Consider the following 18,756-nt stretch of genomic DNA (forward strand, 5'->3'; position numbering starts at 1 on the left):
TTTAGAAAGTTTGTTTTAGAAATTTAAAATATAATTAGCAACAGACCCTCAACAACCAACAGCAAACAATAGCACATCAATCAATGTATTTTATTAATTACATTAAAGCTATTTCAGCCCTTCCAGGCCTATTTGGGCTTCATTTTCATAAATAGTACATTGTATTGTAAAATACTATTACAAAACATGTATCCTACAAACAGATGTAATTATATTCTATTATTGTCATTATTCTTTACAAAGGGACGCCCCTTCACTATATGTTCAGGGGGAGCAGCCATGGACTGTGCAATACCTCCCCCAGGATGCTAGATGGCCACTCCCGTGGGTTGGAGCGGTGCCTCAGTTTCCCGCAGGGCTCCATGGGAATTAGAGTTGGGTACAGCCCTGTTGGGTCCTGCAGGTGCCGCCAGGGGGTGCTGCAGCTGGGACTCCTGAGCCCGTATGGGCTGTATATTCGCCACACCCGGAAGTGCAGTCGGAACTCGGCAGTCAACCACCTGGAGCACTTTTGGGTGAACTATAAAAGGGGCCAGCAGCCACCACTCAATAGCCAGAGTTGGGAGGAGGAGGACGAAGCTAGGAAGAGCAGGAGTATTTTTTGTGTGCTTTATTTGTGTAGTGGGGACTGTGTTGTGCCTGTGGGGGTGAAGAAAATAAAAAGTTCTTTGGTTTTTATATGTACCTCTGGGTGTGAGCCTGTGTCAGGTCAGGTGCTATATAGCGCCTTTTACAATATATATATATAGTACATAAGTATACACCATATATAAAATGATGGGTTATTTGAGGACTCTTGGGTAAATATTGTACAGTTCTGGGTCCTCCTGTATAAACAGTGCATATGCACAAAAATGTTGCGTACTCCCGTTTCCACGCTTAAATCTCAATGTATAAAACCTAAACTTGGCGTAAAGCCACGCACATTTTCATGCTAGCTAAAACCCTGGTGTACGCAAGTTCTCTGCTCGGTTTTGTAAACTGGCGGCACCCAGCATCAAAGCAGTGCTTTTGTTCCAGTGTGGTTTCCCTTTCTTTTTTAGATCCACATCCCTGACATGGCTTCATTATATATACTCAAATTAACCGCATATTGTTTATTAGTTTAAGGCATCTGATTGTAATTAACCTGTAACCATTTAATGGTCCACGGAATGGCCAAACTATTCTAAATACAATAGCTGCTTTAGCGTTGTTACTCTAACTACGCCTTCTTTTTCTTCTTTCAGTTACTCCTGTTAGGAGTTGCCACAGCGCATCATCTTTTTCCATATTACTCTCACCGCAGCACTCTGATTATTTATATCACTGTATCTGAGTGTGGAATCACAGCTCTACAGCAGCTGATCGGAAAAAGAATTATCGGTATACAGCATCTAACACACGCTGCCTCAGCCATGCTGCCTATTTGAACTGCTCTCATACGACAAACACTTCAAAGCCTTTCCTGTACGGTTCCTCACAGTTCAGAAACAGTTTCATCCCAAGAGCTATAAATGCAATCGATCAGTCCATGAAGTGATCCTTGTAGAAATGTTTGTACTTATTAGTACAATTACCTCACTGTAAACTTGCGATACAGTTATAACATTGCACAACCCAAACCACTTTACAAAGCGCGTATTTACATATGATGACAATATCATTTTTAAGATGAAATGCAGCAAAATATGTTTATTACATTATACAAATAAAACTTTTAACTTCTTTTAAATAATCTATATTGTTAACAATTAAACATGTGAGGTCACTGTGTCACAGTGCTAGCAAGGAGCTGGCGCTCCGTTCATGGATTGTTCCTGCTTCGCGCTGTATTCTTGCTGGGACTGGCATGACACTGGAAGGATAGATAGATAGAATAATTAAACATGAACTACAACGATATTTCAAAACTTAAAAAGTTTTGAAGAATCTGCGTTCTCAGCTTACTGATGACTTAAGAGCTGATTGTGTGGCAATTGGGTATTTGGAGAAAGAAAAGGAATTAGGGGTTAGTATGTTTGAAAGAGACAATACTGCTGCAATAAATTATTTCATTGAAGGTCGTGCATGATGCACCAAGCATCTTGCGGGGGGTCAGGAACAATCTCTGGACAGGGTGCCTGCTCATCACTATCACTGCGCCATCGTGTTCCCATGTTTAATAACATGCTTTAATTCCTATCATCATGAAAATAATATCAAGTATACATCTCAGTTTTTTAATTATTCAGAGAGCTGTAATATCACGAATGTAATGGGTTCTGTGTCCTGTCGGAGGAAGAGAAAGCCTGTTTAAGAAGCACGTAGTGATTCACACACATAGAGCACATAGAAGAACAAATACAAAACAAATCATTTAATGTGCCACTTTAGTTACAAAGGGATTTGAGAAACTAGTAAATTAAACAATTTTAAGATGAAGTTTATGATGTTCTACTTTAATGACAAAATAAACTACGTGATTAAAGTGGAAATTTTGAGATTAAAGTTGACATTTTGAGCATTTTTCCCACTGTGTCCCTATTTTTTTTTCTTTTCTCTGTACCCTAATAAGCTTTCATATGACACTCAGATGGTGGGCTATGACTCGCCTTTTCACTGCGTCTTTGATATCTGACAACTTCTTTTTTATTTTGGGCACTGTGCGACTTGAGCTTTCGAGTTTCTCCAACACTCTATGTCACTCTATTAACTTCCTTTTCTTGTTTATACCACTGTTTAAACCGATAAATAGTACGTTTTTCCTTTCCTCCACTTGGTATTCACTAAAATTCTTCTATTTCTTTCCTGTGGTTTTGCCATTGCCTTTTCACAGAACGCTGAGCTTAAGGGCTATTTATATTGATTTACACATTCAAAGAGGTGTAATTCTGGGAGGAGTTGGGGAGTGACAGCAGGCACGTACACGTGTGTTACTTTTCACGCTGACCGGGATTTATGGAGCGGAAGAACTTGGAAGTTTGCGAACGCACAGATTTATACATCTGGATTTTTTTGTGCGAACGAACATTTCTGCATTTGTTCATATGCCATGTTTTAGTGTGAATTCTACGCATGCCATTATGCATGAGACAATAAAGTGACCTTGTATATCCAAAAAGCCATTTCTGCTTGTCTGCTTGCTATCTCTAAGCTTTTTCACAAGTTCACCCCTATCTTTCACCTTACACTTGGTACTCTCACATGCCAGCTGAGCTTTGGGTCATCTGGCTGCCAGGCTGGTGCAGATGAATACCATTAGCACACCTGGCTTTAGAGTCAGGATCATTAATTGATGTCTCATGGGTCAAATTCTGTCTGCATGTAAATATTCTGTAATCCTCCTCTAACACATTTTTCAGTTATATTCACATTATGTAGAATCTGTAAGTATGAGGAATGTATAAAATGATGCCTGTCCATATAGTCTGAAGGGGGCAGTTGCTCAATTCAAGGTACCAAGGCATCCAAGGAGGAGGAGGAGAATTCATAATGAATTGAAATAATTAATTTAAGATTTGTTGCTTTGATCATACAGAGCTTGAATTTCAGTGTACAATTAAAAGTATCAAGCCTATTTAAAAAAAATCTACTTGGGTTTACAAGGCCTTGAAAAGGCTTTCATTATTGCTGCATTTATTCTATTTTGAATTGTTTCAGAGTTAAAAAGTACTGTACATGATTTGTACCTGTTTTGAGAGCACAGCAGAATTGTAAAATGTACTTAGAACTGATTCTTGAGTAAATATTGAAGTACTTTATTAAATTTTTACTTTCACTTAAGAAGTATTTCAGTTACAAAATACTTCAGCAAAAATAAAAAAAAATGTACTCAAGTACCACAAGTAAAAGTACATTTAAAAATAATGAGAAAGTGCAAGGCTTTGTCTAGAGAACACATTTATGTTATTTTTAAACAACACTCACACAACATTTTTGCTACATAAATCCACTACAGAATAATGAATCATGCAAACGCAATCCTGCTTTTAAACATTACGTAACTGCATTCGGTGTCAAGGTGATGGCATGAAGTGTGGTACTAGTGAGTGTGGATATGACTTACACTGTGCCTCCCCTATTGGGATACCCGGCAGCAGTAGATGAGCCCCCACCCCAATCCAGGGAGAAGAAGAAAAAAATAAAATACAAAGAAGACAATAAGAATAAAAATAAAGTGAATAACTCACAACCTTATCACTTTAGTAGATACACAATATAAAAAAATTAAAATTAACACAGATTGGGTTTATACACTAAAGTAAAGATGTATTTTAAAAGGGTGATTATTACATTAAATAGTAATACAACAGTTTCAGAATTGTTCATTCATTAACAAGACTTCTCTTGTGAAAGCTGTGGTTTCCTTTGCTCAATTGTGTACAAAATGTTTTCTTTAAATTACCTGCTTGTGTACTCATGTAAACTATAGAACTCACCCCAATTAAACTCAATGCATATTATTAACCTATCCAGTATAATTAGATGTATACCAGATGGTTGTCTCATAATATATAATATTTTAATGCACTCCTATAGACAATTTAAATTCTACAGAATAACATTTTCTAACACATAAGCATTAAAACAACTTTCATTAATATTACAGTACAATAATTCAACTTCAATACTACATAATAAAATGGAAATTACAAATCAGTGAGTCAATGTTGTACTGCAGAACATGGGTCAGTTTTGTTAAATTTGAATTCTTTCTCCTGAATCAAATAAAGGATTAAAGGGGCAGCAAGACCTTGGCGTCACCCCCTTCTCCCCAAGTCCACAAGCTTTCACTTAAACCCTGAGTCTGTCTAGTTCAATTAGCCAGCAACTTTTATGGCTGGCCTCACTATAGTGTTTCAGTAATTGGGCTTGTAACAATCTGTCCCAAAATCTTTTGCAAACAACATATGGATACTGTTCGCTTATTGTAAGTTATGGCCTCAAAATATTTTGTGTGCCCTTAAAATCTTCTTTGCACAGAATTAAAAAGGCACTGTTTTTGGGACTTTGGGGTCACCTTATAGGATAGCTTAAGAAGAAGAAAAAAGCTTCTTTGAACATGCTTCTTTAAATCTGATGGGAAATTCTTGTAAGAAGAGATTTCTTTGGGTGCTGTTTTCAAATACAACCATAGGGAAAGTGCCGTTCAGTTTCCCTGTCTCACTAGTGAGCAGGAAGCATGGGAACAACCCACCAAATAAGCAGTGGAAAGCACACTATCGCTGTTTTATTTTTGAATGATATGAGGATGATCAGGACTCAGAAGTTAGCCTGTAGGGAGAGCTATTGCAAAGAGTGGATAAATGTAAATATCTATGATCAGTGGTAGCCTGAGATGGAAAACTAAAAGCAGAGGTAACCTGTAGATTACAGTGTGGATGGAACAATTGGAAGAAGGTATCAGGAATATTGTGTCATCAAAGAATTAAGGTGAAGGTTTAAAGTAAGGTTTTTAAGAAGGTGACAAGAGCAGAAATGATGTATGTAGCTGAGGAATGAACAGTAAAGGGAGTGCAGGAGAAGAGGTTAGATGTGGCAGAAATGAGAATGTTGATATGGATGTGGGGAATTAGAAAAATAACAAATGAGACAATCAGAGGTACAACAAAAGTAGGAGAGTTACCTAAGAAAGTACAGGAACGTAGATTGAACTGGTTTAGACATGTAATGAGGAGAGACGATGAATATGTGGGCAAAAGGGTGATGGTAATGGAAATACAGGGGAAGAGAAAGTGAGGGAGACCAAACGGAAGTGAATGGATATGGTAAAAGAAGATCTGAAGGAAAAGGGTCGGACTGGAGAGGAGGTGCAGGGCTGAGCTGTTTGGAGAAAGTTAATCAAGCACATCAACCCCACACACAAGTGAGAAAAGATGAAGAGGAAGAAGAAGAAGATACAGCATTCTATTGGCTGTGTCTCTGCAACACTAAACTATAACCTAAATTGATAACATGCTTGATAGGTGTCTTTTATGAACTTATAACAATTTGGACGATGTAACGAGCAACAAGGACTTGCTGGAAGTAAAAAGTGTGTCTATTAGAACAGAAATTCTAGTGAGGCAAAAGCAAAAGTGGCTCTAAATGAAATTTAGTCAAGTAAAGTACAAATAGCTGAAAAATGTATTGAAAGTAACAAAGCAGTTGTTATTGTAAATCTCAGGAGTTTGTGACAAATCGGTTCTGAGTTGTAATCGCTTTAACACACTGGAATGATTGAGTTATAAATGAATGGATATGAGCAGGCCATACACCCTCAATGAATTTTCAGCTTTTGTTGATGTGTAGGCTGAAGTAAATCATGTCAGGCTTTTTAATACAATCTTGTAAGCAAGCAAATGTTAGAACAAATGGATCATTTTTGGAATAATACTTAAAAATCAAAAACTTTCAGTATGTCTGCTGCATGAATGTTCATATACTGAGGTGTTTAACTGTGTTAGTTTACTTACATTCACATCAGTTTTCTTTTATGCCCACTAACTTCTGGTATCTTCACAAAACCCGAAGAATAACTTCAGTCATCTCTGACATTGGGTCTTCTTTCAGAATTAAAAATGCATGATATGTATGTGCTTTGAGAGCACAGCAAAATGTTTTTGCAACAGATCGTTCATGAGTTGTCATCGCTTTAACACATTTGAATGAGTGCACAATATCTGGTATGGCTATGGCCCAGTGGCCCTAAAAGCAGAATCACCAAAGTCTGTCACTCATGTGCATATAGAAGTTATGAGCAAGAATGCAGAGTAAGAAGTTTTAATAAAAAGAAAGCAAGCATTTCTTTATTAATTAAACTTCTGCATAAACAGTAAAAGCTATTAGCCACTTAATGCTAATGCATAGTGCCTATTAACAATACAGAAGTGATAACAGAGTATAGTTCTACAGTTCAGCCTGGCAAATGCTTTCCAATTTTTGGGGGGGCTAATAGACCATGTGTGCATTTTCTAAAAAAGTAAGACACGATAATTCAGTGACACTGACAAAAAGGGAACATTTGCTTCAAATTGGAGTTAATATGAGTATTAAAACCTTTAACACTAAATACATCTTGTAGCCACAACCTCCTGCTTAGTGTAACTTTTTTTTTTTTTTTTACACATTTGCTGCTTCATTGGAGCAGTTCAAATTTAGTACAACGTTGTTGTGAACTAAAACCTTTATTTGATGGGATTTAGGACTTCACAGGGTAAACTAATATACACACACACACTGTGACGATGTGGGTTCGCTCCACACATCTATTCCAAATGCTGGGAGCTTTTGAACCCAACACTGTCGGTAATGTCACCAAGATGAGCTGACAAATGAGAACAATTCTCAAATGAAGCCAGGGGATTGTGCAAAAGTGCTTTTATTTTAAAACCAACAAAACAATGTCTAAACAAAAAGTGCACTGCATTTGGTTTCAATAAATAATCCATAAAAACAGTGCAAAGTGGGGATAAAAACAATAAATAAATTCTTTAAAATCCGAGGTTAAAATCAGAAGTTAAAATGCAGTCTCTCTTATTACGATCTCAGCCCACCTCCATCTTTCATGCTCGCCCATAACTCGCGTAACCGGTGGAGACCCAAGAGCAACGAGCTCCTTTTGGCCGACCTCCATCTTGGTTGCCTTAAGGACATCACGGCCAGACCACCCGAGGTCGGCACTCCTCCCTTCTTTTTTCGCGCTCACGTAGTCGCTCCTCTGATACCTTGGGAGGACACTTGTCTTGCTCACCCCACTCCAACCGAACATTCAGTGGGGCGAACTAGCCCCTACAGTGCCACAACCAAACGCTCCTTTGCAGGGCCCCAGCTCATTCTTCTCCTCCTTCCAGGTGGCCAGATCCTCCTGCCAAGACTGCTGTTTCCCATCCTTAAACCTCCTTTATCTTCCTCTTTTCCTTGATCCATCTATCCCCTCTTTCCTGGTGCTGACCCGTATATATACATCCACCCGCGCCTCCGTGGGTGCAGCGCCTGAATCACACACCACAGGAAGCCAATGAAGCAATTGAAAATAATCGCACCCACACATGCAGGTGCGACTTGCTCCAACTTCCACATTAACTCCCCGCGGTCGTGCAATCACAGAGAACAACACGGCTATACGGATTTAAAACCTGGCCCTTCTTTTTAAAGCCGTGGACCCGCTATACCACACACGCAAGTATTGGTCAGATTTAGAGACCTTAGATAACCTAGCATGCATGTCTTTGGAGTGTTGGAGGAAAGTAAAGTACCCAAAGACTGGGAGAAACTTCACAAAAACATTATGTATCTCTATATCATTAAAATACAAAAAATAGGCACTGTAATTTGAAAAAGAAACATACTGTACATGTGTATAGTGGATGAGAAAAGTCTACATACCCTCATTGAAGTTTCAAATTTGGTTGACGTGTAGGCTGAAGTAAATCATGTCAGACCTTTTAATACAATCTTGTAATCAAGCAAATGCAGTGAAAACCAAATGGATTATTTTTATGAAAAATACTTAAAAATAAAAAACAACCAATGCATCCAGTGTATAAATGTTCATCCCCACCTTATAGTGAGGTGTTAAACAGAGTTCACTTTATAACTATTCACATTCACATTCAGTCTTTTCTATTCCCACTAACTTCCAGAATTTTCACAAAACATGAACAAGACTTTTCTTACCTATCACACTGAGCCTTCTTTTACATTACCATAAGCATATTTTATGTTCGAGGCATGTTTGTAGTGTTAGCATTACAACATTCCTTTATCCTTCTCTAGCAATTTCACATTTTGATGAATTACAGATAATGTAGTACAAGACAGTCAGTTTCACTCCAGGACGTGGTCACTGTATATGCAGTTTTCCTGTCTCTACCATGTCTGAGTGAACTTTGTCTGGGTACTCTGGACTTCATTCCACATACCCCATGGCAGGTGTGTTAGGTTAATTGTTGGCACTAAAACTGGCCTGATGTGAGCATGAGTGTGCCCTGCGATGGACTGGTGCCCAATCTAGTATTCGTTCCTGCCTTATGCCCTGTGCTACCTCTGTGACCCAGATATGGACAAAGCAGGTGCAGGTAACTGATGAATTGATGGAACAATAATATAATACACTATCTATAGAACTATATGAATTTTATTGTGATGAATATTTATATTTATAAAGTGCTAAAGCTAAAAATAATTATAGGTGAATTATCTTAAACTTTGGGAAACACTTGAAACTCTTTTAGTATTATCAATATTTATTAATGTAAATGTTTCATTGCTGGAAAAGTATGAGACTAGTTTGTCTGTAGGAACTGAACTCAGAGAGCTGAATATGGTAATGTATGACTTCAAATGTGCTAATTTGTTTCTGCATTTTTACATTTAAAAGTGTTATATAAAAAAATGTTTACATTTGTGATTTATTGCAGCAAACTATTTTACTGAAGACAGCATTCTACAAACTCTTACCATCCCCCTGCCTAACTCAGTAAAAGATGTCTAGTTTGCCAATAAATATATTTTCGCCACATCTGTACAAGGGGTTAGAAAAGGACTTGTAAATGATATTTTCCACACTTCTCCTTATCAGATATGAAAATTTGCTGTCATTTTGAACCATTATAAATTCTGAGTAATGTGTAAATGTACAAAAGATACAATAAGACAGCATATTTATTTTGGAGTGTTATATGTTTTAAATGTTTAAGCTCCATATTCAATTCAATTAGAACACCTTTATAGTATACTGACCTTCTTTAACAGGTATTTACCAGCCTCCCACATTCAACGCACTCGAAGGAGCTTTTAATATTTTTAAAGATAGATAGATAGATAAATATCATATTAGTTAAATATGTTTATTTTGGCACTAATGTAAACATGATACAGTTTAAGTAATAATGCTGGTTTAAAAATGTTAGCTTGACAATTTTAAGCAAATCCCTAGCTGATGATGCTGTGATCCTCGCGGAGTCAATGGAGGCTCTGATCGGGGCTCACGAGAGACTGAGCGAGAAGTCTGAGTGTCTGGGCTTGCAAGTGTCCTGGATAAAAACCAAAATACAGGCCTTTAATGACCTCTTGGGCACAGCCATCAGCAGTGTGTCTGTCTGCAGAGAGTGTCAACCTCATCGAGAGGCTTACTTACCTCGGCAGTGACATTCATGTCTCTGGTGACTCTTCCTATGATGTCAGTAGTCAGATTGGGAGAGCATGAGGGGGTTATGAGGTTGCTGTAAAGGGGTGTGTGGTGCTCCCAATATCTTTGCAAAAGGGTGAAGATCCAAGTGTTTACAGTCCTGGTGCTTCCTGTTTTGCTATATAGTTGCGAGACATGGACGCTATCCAGTGACCTGAGACAAAGACTGGACTCCTTCAGTACTGTGTCTCTTTGGAAAATCCATGGGTACTGCTGGTTTGATTTTGTGTCCAACGAGTGGTTGCTCATGGAGTTCCAAATGAAGCTCATTACCTGCATTGTGAGATAATGTCAGTTATGGCACAATGGCCATTTGGCACGATTACCTAAGGATTGGGTGCGGTAACACACTGTACCAGTGCCTGCTCCTCAACTTAACCTGATCCTTAAAAGTTGTACACATTTGACCATTTAGCCTGTACATACAATTTATATTTTATTAGTGTTCATTCAGTTGAAAATCATAAAACTGAGTCTTAACTTATATTTGTAATATTATTAGCAATTTTGTACCTGGCTAATATTATAAATAAACTTTGCCCTACAAAGTGTAAATTACTAACCCCCCAGTTTAGTACAATATACTACCTCAAATAGTGAAACACTTCCAGCACCCATTCAGAAACTGGACATCTCTTTCATGAAAAATATAGATTACTTTATAATATCACCTATAAAAATTAAATATATTGCAATATATTCACAAATATGTGGACATATCTTTCAGTATAATGTAAACTATATATATGTATTTAAAATGTATACTTTTAAGATTATATATGAAATATAATTAAACATGCAATATTTAATATATTGTAACAAACATAACAAAAGTAAAAAGTTAAACACAGGCTTTAAAAAGAATCCAATTTATTTAAAAATCCCTGTACCTCACTATAAGTGGTTCCAGTAGGTTGTTGTTTCAGTATACATTGGCTGAAATATATTCAATACTAAACATGTTTAATGCTTTTTGACATTTCAAGAAAAACGTTAAAAAATGTCACAGTGATACAAATTTGTTAAATATGTGTTTCTTCAATATGAGTTTCTGTAGATGAATACATCTTCTGTCAGGCTAACACTTTTAACTCTAAATGGGTCTGAAATATCAGAGGACCTGTTCACAAATTTTCTATCTGTGGAAAGTTGTCGATTCTTATGTAACATATCAAAGTAAAAAACAACAAGGTGCAATCAAAGAGGAAAGCAACAAAGTTAAAGAATTAAAATGCTCTTCAGATAAAAATGTATTTGAAATTGCCGACAAACTAAGTACTGTGCTGAGGCAGAGCACTGCATGTTACAACTGTATTGCTTACTTGTCTTTGGTTAATGCTGGGTTTGCAATTTGTGCGGTGTCACTCTGATTTGGTATCTTATAGATATCTATTTATGATATTTTCATTGTCATATATTTCAATATATAAAAATGACCCTATATGTGAAAACATATTGAAATATCTATATACTCTAAGATATATTGTATAGTATGGTTAGAAATTATAGTCAGTCAGTCAGTCACTCATATATTTAAAAATATAAAAGCTTCATAAAGTAAATAATTCCTAATATTTTCATATATATTGAGAAATTATATTTTTATATCTGCGGAGGGCTGGCGCCCTGCCCAGGGTTTGTTTCCTGCCTTGCGCCCTGTGTTGGCTGGGATTGGCTCCAGCAGACCCCCGTGATCCTGTAGTTAGGATATAGCAGGTTGGATAATGGATGGATGGATGGATATTTTTATATTTTGAAAAATATATAGCAACATACAAATACGGCAATAATTTACATATTTTCCTATGCAGGTATATATTTTTAAAAATATATTTTACATATATTTCATTTTTATTTGGGCAGTTTTAGTGGCACAAATTGGTTTTCACTTGTTTTGACATTCCATTTCATTTTATCTTTGTGGTTACAAGACTGTTTTGGTGTAGGACCATAACCTAGGATGTCAACCAGATTCTGCACTGCCTACAAGTAAAATGAGGTATTGTGTCTGTTTCTCAAAACTTTTGCGCATCTGTGTCAACCAAAATATAACATCTAAAATGAGATTGCACCAACATATTTTTAATGGCAACAACTAACTGGAAAACAGGCAATTGCATATGTAATAAATGGAGAGCACCCATATATAGGTAAGTAGAGGTGTCTCCTTACATAAAGAGGGCATGGAGTTTGTCTCAAAATATTGTTTTTTTTTTCTAAGCATACAGAGAACAGATCAGCACAGGGAATATTCAAAGGATCAAAATAATCCATAAAACAGAAACATCTACCTTAAACGTTCTTTTCCACGTCATCTAAGTGGGGCTTACACACTTGCCCACGTCTACACTCCTACTTCTCACTACCTGTCTCTTTTCCTTTCTTGAACATTTCTTCTAATCTTCTATCAGAGAGTCCTTGCCTTACCACAGATATCTGTAGTTCCTCTTCATTCAGTAATACCGCGTTAAAGAGCAGCTTATTCCCCTACTCTTGCAGTTACTTCAAGTCCAAGCTGCTGCAGCACTTCTTGTTGTAAGAAGCTGTCCATATTTGTTTTTCTGATTCACATTCTGAAAAAAAGGGTACCTCATAAGGACACCAGACTATGTCTTTCTACTGAACTGAATCCTTTAGCATGCCCACTCATCACATTTAGACACTCATTTTTTGAATGTGCAACATTGCCTCAGATTTCCTGGCTCAAGATCAAATGCTGCCAAATGGTGGTCTGGAGATCTTGAGGTCTCTTACCAGCTCACTGGATGGCCTTATTATCTCTGTTAAGAGTCACTTTCTTACTTTTTCTTCCAGGAACATATACTGTATCTGTGTGATAGGAACATCTACTCCCCCATAGCAGACCCACTCTTCATGCACTGCCTTGCAGTACCCTGTATTTCCCATGAAGCTTCCTCTGGGCTTGTTTCCTATCCAGTGAGTCCTTACTTGTGTTTCCCTTGGGAAGACTGGCTTCCTCATGAACTCCAAAAACACACCTTGAGGTTCATATGTGACTCTGTATAGGCCTAGTCTGAGTAAATGTGTCCTTTAATATGACTCCTAAGAAACTGGGACATCCCATTCAGAATTATATACTCATGCAAATCAGTTACTAAACGAATAAGCTTTGAAAGCCTGTAACCTTGAATCTTTAAAAGGCGAGACAGGTAATTAGACGGATAGGAAAAATTATATATAATCAGTGTGTGTACAAAAACAGATTTACATTTTTGTCTTTAATATCCAGATTAAAATGTAGTTAAACAAGCACAGCCTACTGCTCATTATCATGTAAAAAGCAGCACAATAAAACAGAACATGCATTTTCATGTATTTTACACGCCACTTCACTTCCACTTTTCCCAGCTGTTTGCTCCCCCATGCTGTTTGACAAGGTTCAGTGATGGCTGATGACCTCTGTTCCACACTCTGATGATGCACCATCTCTCCTTTCTCACACAGCCAGATTCCAGCTCTACTACTGGTTTTCCTGATGTGCATTTTCTCAGTCATATGGAATTTGTGTGTGCCAGTTTTCTTATGCCACCCCAGCCAGCGAACAGGTCAACTGAGGAAGCTGTCTAGATTTTTGTGACAACAGCTCTCTGAGATTTAGCTCATTCTTGCATTGTTCATTTTCAAAGAGTGAGCTACGAGGATGTTAAAATGTCACACAGCACATTTTTATGATGGACAGTGGCAGTATGTTTTCATAAGTCTGTTTAATGTGCCCTCATAGTTCAGCTCAGTATTCTTTGTTCACATAAGTGATGTTTCTGAAAACTGCATGGGTCCACTCAAGAATACAGAAAAAGCTTTGTACGCAGTTCTTGCCGATTTTAGAATTTTTATTAAAATCAGTTCTGATTATGATGTCACCATGCCTGGTGTCACTTTGAGAAGACGCTGATAAAGACTTCCTACAGCCACATTCTTATTGTCAACATTTTTCATCATTATTGGCTGAATGGTTGCACAGAATTGATAACTCAGCACACTTGGCTGATGTTAAGATATTTCTATTCTGTTTTAGATTACAGTACTTTAATTACATCTTCTTTGTTCTGAAGATGCTTTTCATGCAGACACTTTAATGATTTTGTTACAATAAATCCATCTAATGTTTCAGTATTACAATATTTTGGCAGGAGTGGTAGCGCTCTGGGGCCTCACAACTCAGGAGACACTCATTTGATTCCCAGATTAATCACTATCTGTGTGCAGTTTATACATTTTCTATATATTTTCATGGAATTTTTCTTGTGACACTGATGTAAAAAATTTCTTAAATATTACATAAGATTTGTATATTAGCTAGACTGGTCACTCCGAAACAGCCCAATGTGAATAGTAGCATGAGTGTGCCCTGTGATTAAGTGGTGTCCCACCCAAGGCCTGGTGTCCACTGTTGTGCGCAGGTGGTTGCTTTTTACAACTGTTGGTATTAGACCCTGAATGGGTTGTGTTGCTAAACAACTGAAGGCAACTGCACCCTAAATCAGGAGTCCCTTTCTATGTGGAGTTTGTGTGTTTGCTCAATCTTACTCTGGTGACATCAGAATTCTCGTGCAGTGTGAAGAAACGTCAGTAAGGTGATTAGCAATCACTCCAGTATGGCTGTGTGTACCAGGGTGGCTTGGTTGAACAATCATTACTGCTATTGCCACATAGCTCTAGAACTTAAAATCCAAATTTGTGTACTGTATGTGCAAGGTTTATGTCCTTTTCTGGAAAGAAACTCTGTGGGTTTTTCATAATATACTCTTCTTTTACTCCCACACATCCCAAAGACATGCATGAGACTGAGCAAGAGTGTGTCCTGTAGCAGGATGGCACACAATCCAGGTTTGTGCCTAGTGCTGCTAGAGGGAGCTCAAGCCATAGTGAGAATAATTAAAAAATAATTAAATAGGTAAGATAATGGTGGGGCAGATAAAAGGCATGTGGCTTTTAATGGTTTGCCATCCTGTTTAGGGTGGGCTCCCTTCTTGCACTTGCACTAGACAGGCCTTCATCACCCATGGTCCCCCTGTGGTAGAATGTACACCAAGATATAAGTTATGTCCTCGGTGCTAAAAAACCTATTACAACAAATTAAATCATATATGCTGCCCAAGAAATAATAAAGTCTATGCTGTGTAAAAAAGGCAAAGAGTTTTTCTTCACAAAAATGATAAATATGTGGCTCTCAGATAATTTTGTCATCTGTGTTTTTGAAAATTATTTTAAAATCTTTGAGGTCAGTTAAGGTAATTGTTTTTCATGTCATATATATGCTGATAATTTCAATCTGGCTTTCAGTTTCTGGCTTCTTCATGAATGAGGTAAATGCTTGTAGCCACATACCTGGGGTCTATTACACATAAACAATTTTTCTTATGCTTAAAAATAAATCCAGTGAAGAAAGAAAAAAAAATGAAATAAAAACTAAATACAATCTCCTAATCACACCAATGCAAAACTAATAAGAAACGATTTGTGAACAGCAGATTATTTCCTTTGACTCTTGATGCAATTAGTGTGCTTTACAAGAGTTCTTGAATTTCTGACGACTGCAAAAGGAAGGCAAACTGAAGCGAGAAAAGTGACTTGCAAGGTCAGGTCTGCTTTGACTGTACTTGAGTTGGGAATCAATTTAAATAAACATTATTACTGATCACGACACGAATCAAATCAAATTAAGCCGGGCTTTGGTCTGCATCTTTGCTGGGTTTAATACAAATTAGGCACTCTGAGCCCCTTGCTGTTTCATGCTAATTTAAAAACTAAGCACTCCTTGACCAGGGCTCTCGTATTTCTCACTAATCTATCGTCTGACCAGCTTCTTGACTTTTTGACTTCTATTATATTTTTAGTTAATATTCCCAAGATGATGACCCTCATTCACTGTCTTGCTCTCTCTCTCTCCTTTTTCAGCAATTGCCCTCCTTCAAATACGACCTTCAAGGACAAAGACCACTAAGACAGACTAGGATGAATGAGATGGAGCTCTTCCCCTTACTGTCACTTTCTGGTTTCTTTTTCATTTTCTTTGACACAGGCAGCCACTGCCGTCCTGGCTTAAATTGCTTCCTCCTAAGCAGTCCCCCTTAAGCACTCTATGCAGTTTGCTTAATGCTGGTATTGTCCTTGTGCTGGGCGGTTTGTTCCGATGCATTTTGCTTTGTTGTTCGTACAATGTGAGATTTCAAAGACGGAGACGAATGTGAATTGATTTGCCTGTGGGGCTCGTTAAGGTTTTTGTCCAGTGAACAAATGCTGGAAATTCTGAAGCATCACCCTGTGGAGTCCATCTCTGGCATGAACAGTCTGGCTTCTAAATGCCAGGAAATTGTGACTGAAATCAAAATGCCGTCTGGCCATATTTCACCTCCAGGGGATCATGTCTAGGATCACACTGTTGAGTGACCTACTGCTTTCAGGATGCAAATGATTAGTAGGAAAATGTTGCTTACTTATTTTTGTGGAAACAGGTTCACAGGCCCAGTTAACAATGGTCAATCTCAGTTATCTCTCTTTTTTCCTTCTAGTTTTAATTATTCCTTGTTTTCTTTAGAAGAAAAGTGCAATCAAAAGTACATTCTTCAATCCCTGCTTCATTCCCACCATTAAATTTTTTTTCTTCTCAGTCCCTTCATCATACATCTTGTCATGTTTTTGTGCAAGAACCTGTTAAAAATTACCCTATGAATTCTCATTTGAGTAACAAATCTACTATTGCTTCCATCAGTTCTTTCAAAAAGTTGACTAATGGGTGACATCTTTCTAACTTTCATGGCAACCCAAGAAATAAGACAGGAAATTTCTGTCCAGGGAATGTGAATATTTGTGTGGTGCATGCCTTTGAAGGTTTTATTTTCAGATAGAGCCATTGTATTTAACTGCACAAATGGGATACAAATTAAAAATGTGAATGGCCATCTTCTTCATTTTACATATCAAGATGCTTAGGTGTTGCCATATCTGCTTATCTTTATTTAAGTACTCAACATTTCTCAGACTGGTCAGTCCTAATGAAGATAACCTACATCATTACATATTATGACATAACATTTTGAGGTATTTTTTACAAGTCAATCTAAGATGCTTTCTCCTAAATGAAATCCCATAAACAGGTCCAAACTATGTTATCCATAAGTATCTGTCATTCCTAGTAAAGGCAATTCAGCAGTACTCTAGCTGTGTTAAGATATCTAGGACCATCTATCCCATCCATCCATTTACTGAATTCGCTTCATTCAATTCACAGTAACAGAGGTATACAGGACCAGTTTTGGATGAGGCATACTCATGCACATGTCCACATTAACTCACACTGGGCCAGCTTTAGATGAATCAAACCATATGACCCATAATTTTATATGAAAAACAAAAAAACTATTGATGGTGTTCTCTCTGTATTAAGATATCTAGGACTGTCTAACTCATCCATTTTCTGAATTTTCTCCATCTAAGTTAGGGTAGTAGACTCAGCAATTTTGGATGAAGTGTACTCCAGCACATGCCCACCTTAACTCTCACTGGGCCATTTTTAGAATCTTTTAACCACCTGACCCACAGTTTTTAGATATGGAAGAAAAATTAAACATGCAGGCCTAGGAAAAAGATGCATCGATGAATACTTGCCCTCCATTATAAAGTTTTGAGAAGCTGGAGATTATGCCAGCAAGACATATCATTAAGACAGAAACCAACCTCACATAAGGTATCAGTTTCATACTCAAGCACAGTGTGTCAGTTTAGCTGTTCAAATAAAGTGCATGCTTTTGAGAGAGGAAAGGAACCATAGTAGTAGGAGAAAATCCATGTTGGCAAGATGTGACTCTGCTAATTAGCAACACCAGTGAGAAGACCAGGATTTAAGTCCAGGTCCATTGAGCTATAAGGCAGAAGTGCTAAACAATATGGCTGCCAGTATTTCAAACAGTTCAACCATCTATCCACTTTCCACTCTGCTTAATCCATGTGAGACTTGAAGGACCTATAGTTTATTTCAGCAGCTCTGTGTAAAAAATAAGAACCGACTATGGATAAGGTAGTATGTCTGGATGGCCATTTTATAGTCTCCATTTAACTTGATGATGGATACCACAGAATCGTTCAGAAATAGTTTAGAATTCATAAACTCCTCAAAGACAGTAACTAGTCTGAAATTTATACCAGGGACTATGAAAATTTGATACAGCAGAGCACACGACCATGCCACTCTATTTGAAAGCCTTTGTTTCATCATTTTGTGTTGTACTCTTATCTTATGGCTATAAACAACACAAACAATCCAATGAACTTGCTACTCTATAAGGATTTTCTCTTAGTTTAATTCATGTAAAATAAAATTAGTTTTCCTTTGGAGAAGTCTGTATAAGAGGATATCTGTAATCAGTGGACAGTTCATTTCCCTGATGAATGCATTGGTGAGACATAAGACTAAGCAGATATAGTCAAAGGACGTAGGTAACACCGAGATGGTACAGGCTGGCAAAATGTAAAGAATGTGCCAAGACTACTCAAAACACAAACTTAGCAAGTCCCAAGAGTGGTCACTAGGCAGAAGGAGCCTCACCAGTCCTTTCAGATGGGGTTTTGTTTTTTGCAACTTTTTTTGAGAATATACAGTATGC

The 18,756-nt window shown here is 37.5% G+C and overlaps 1 protein-coding gene across 7 annotated transcripts in view; it reads left to right on the forward strand.

Moving 5' to 3' along the window:
- LOC114660125 (gamma-aminobutyric acid receptor subunit alpha-6-like) overlaps positions 1 to 17,055 on the forward strand; it is a 58,414-nt gene extending 41,359 nt beyond the window's left edge. For 6 of the 7 annotated variants that reach the window (XM_051934337.1, XM_051934339.1, XM_051934335.1 and 3 more), the window contains one exon: positions 16,052 to 17,055. The gene's annotated coding sequence lies outside the window, so the exon portion shown is untranslated. Of the gene's footprint in view, positions 1 to 9,362; positions 9,720 to 16,051 lie in introns of those variants that run through there. The other variant, XM_051934336.1, reaches the window with a different exon arrangement.
- The last annotated feature ends 1,701 nt before the right edge of the window (positions 17,056 to 18,756 follow it).

The sequence above is a fragment of the Erpetoichthys calabaricus genome, chromosome 11 (genome assembly GCF_900747795.2).
Source record: "Erpetoichthys calabaricus chromosome 11, fErpCal1.3, whole genome shotgun sequence".
Taxonomy (NCBI): Eukaryota; Metazoa; Chordata; class Cladistia; order Polypteriformes; family Polypteridae; genus Erpetoichthys; species Erpetoichthys calabaricus.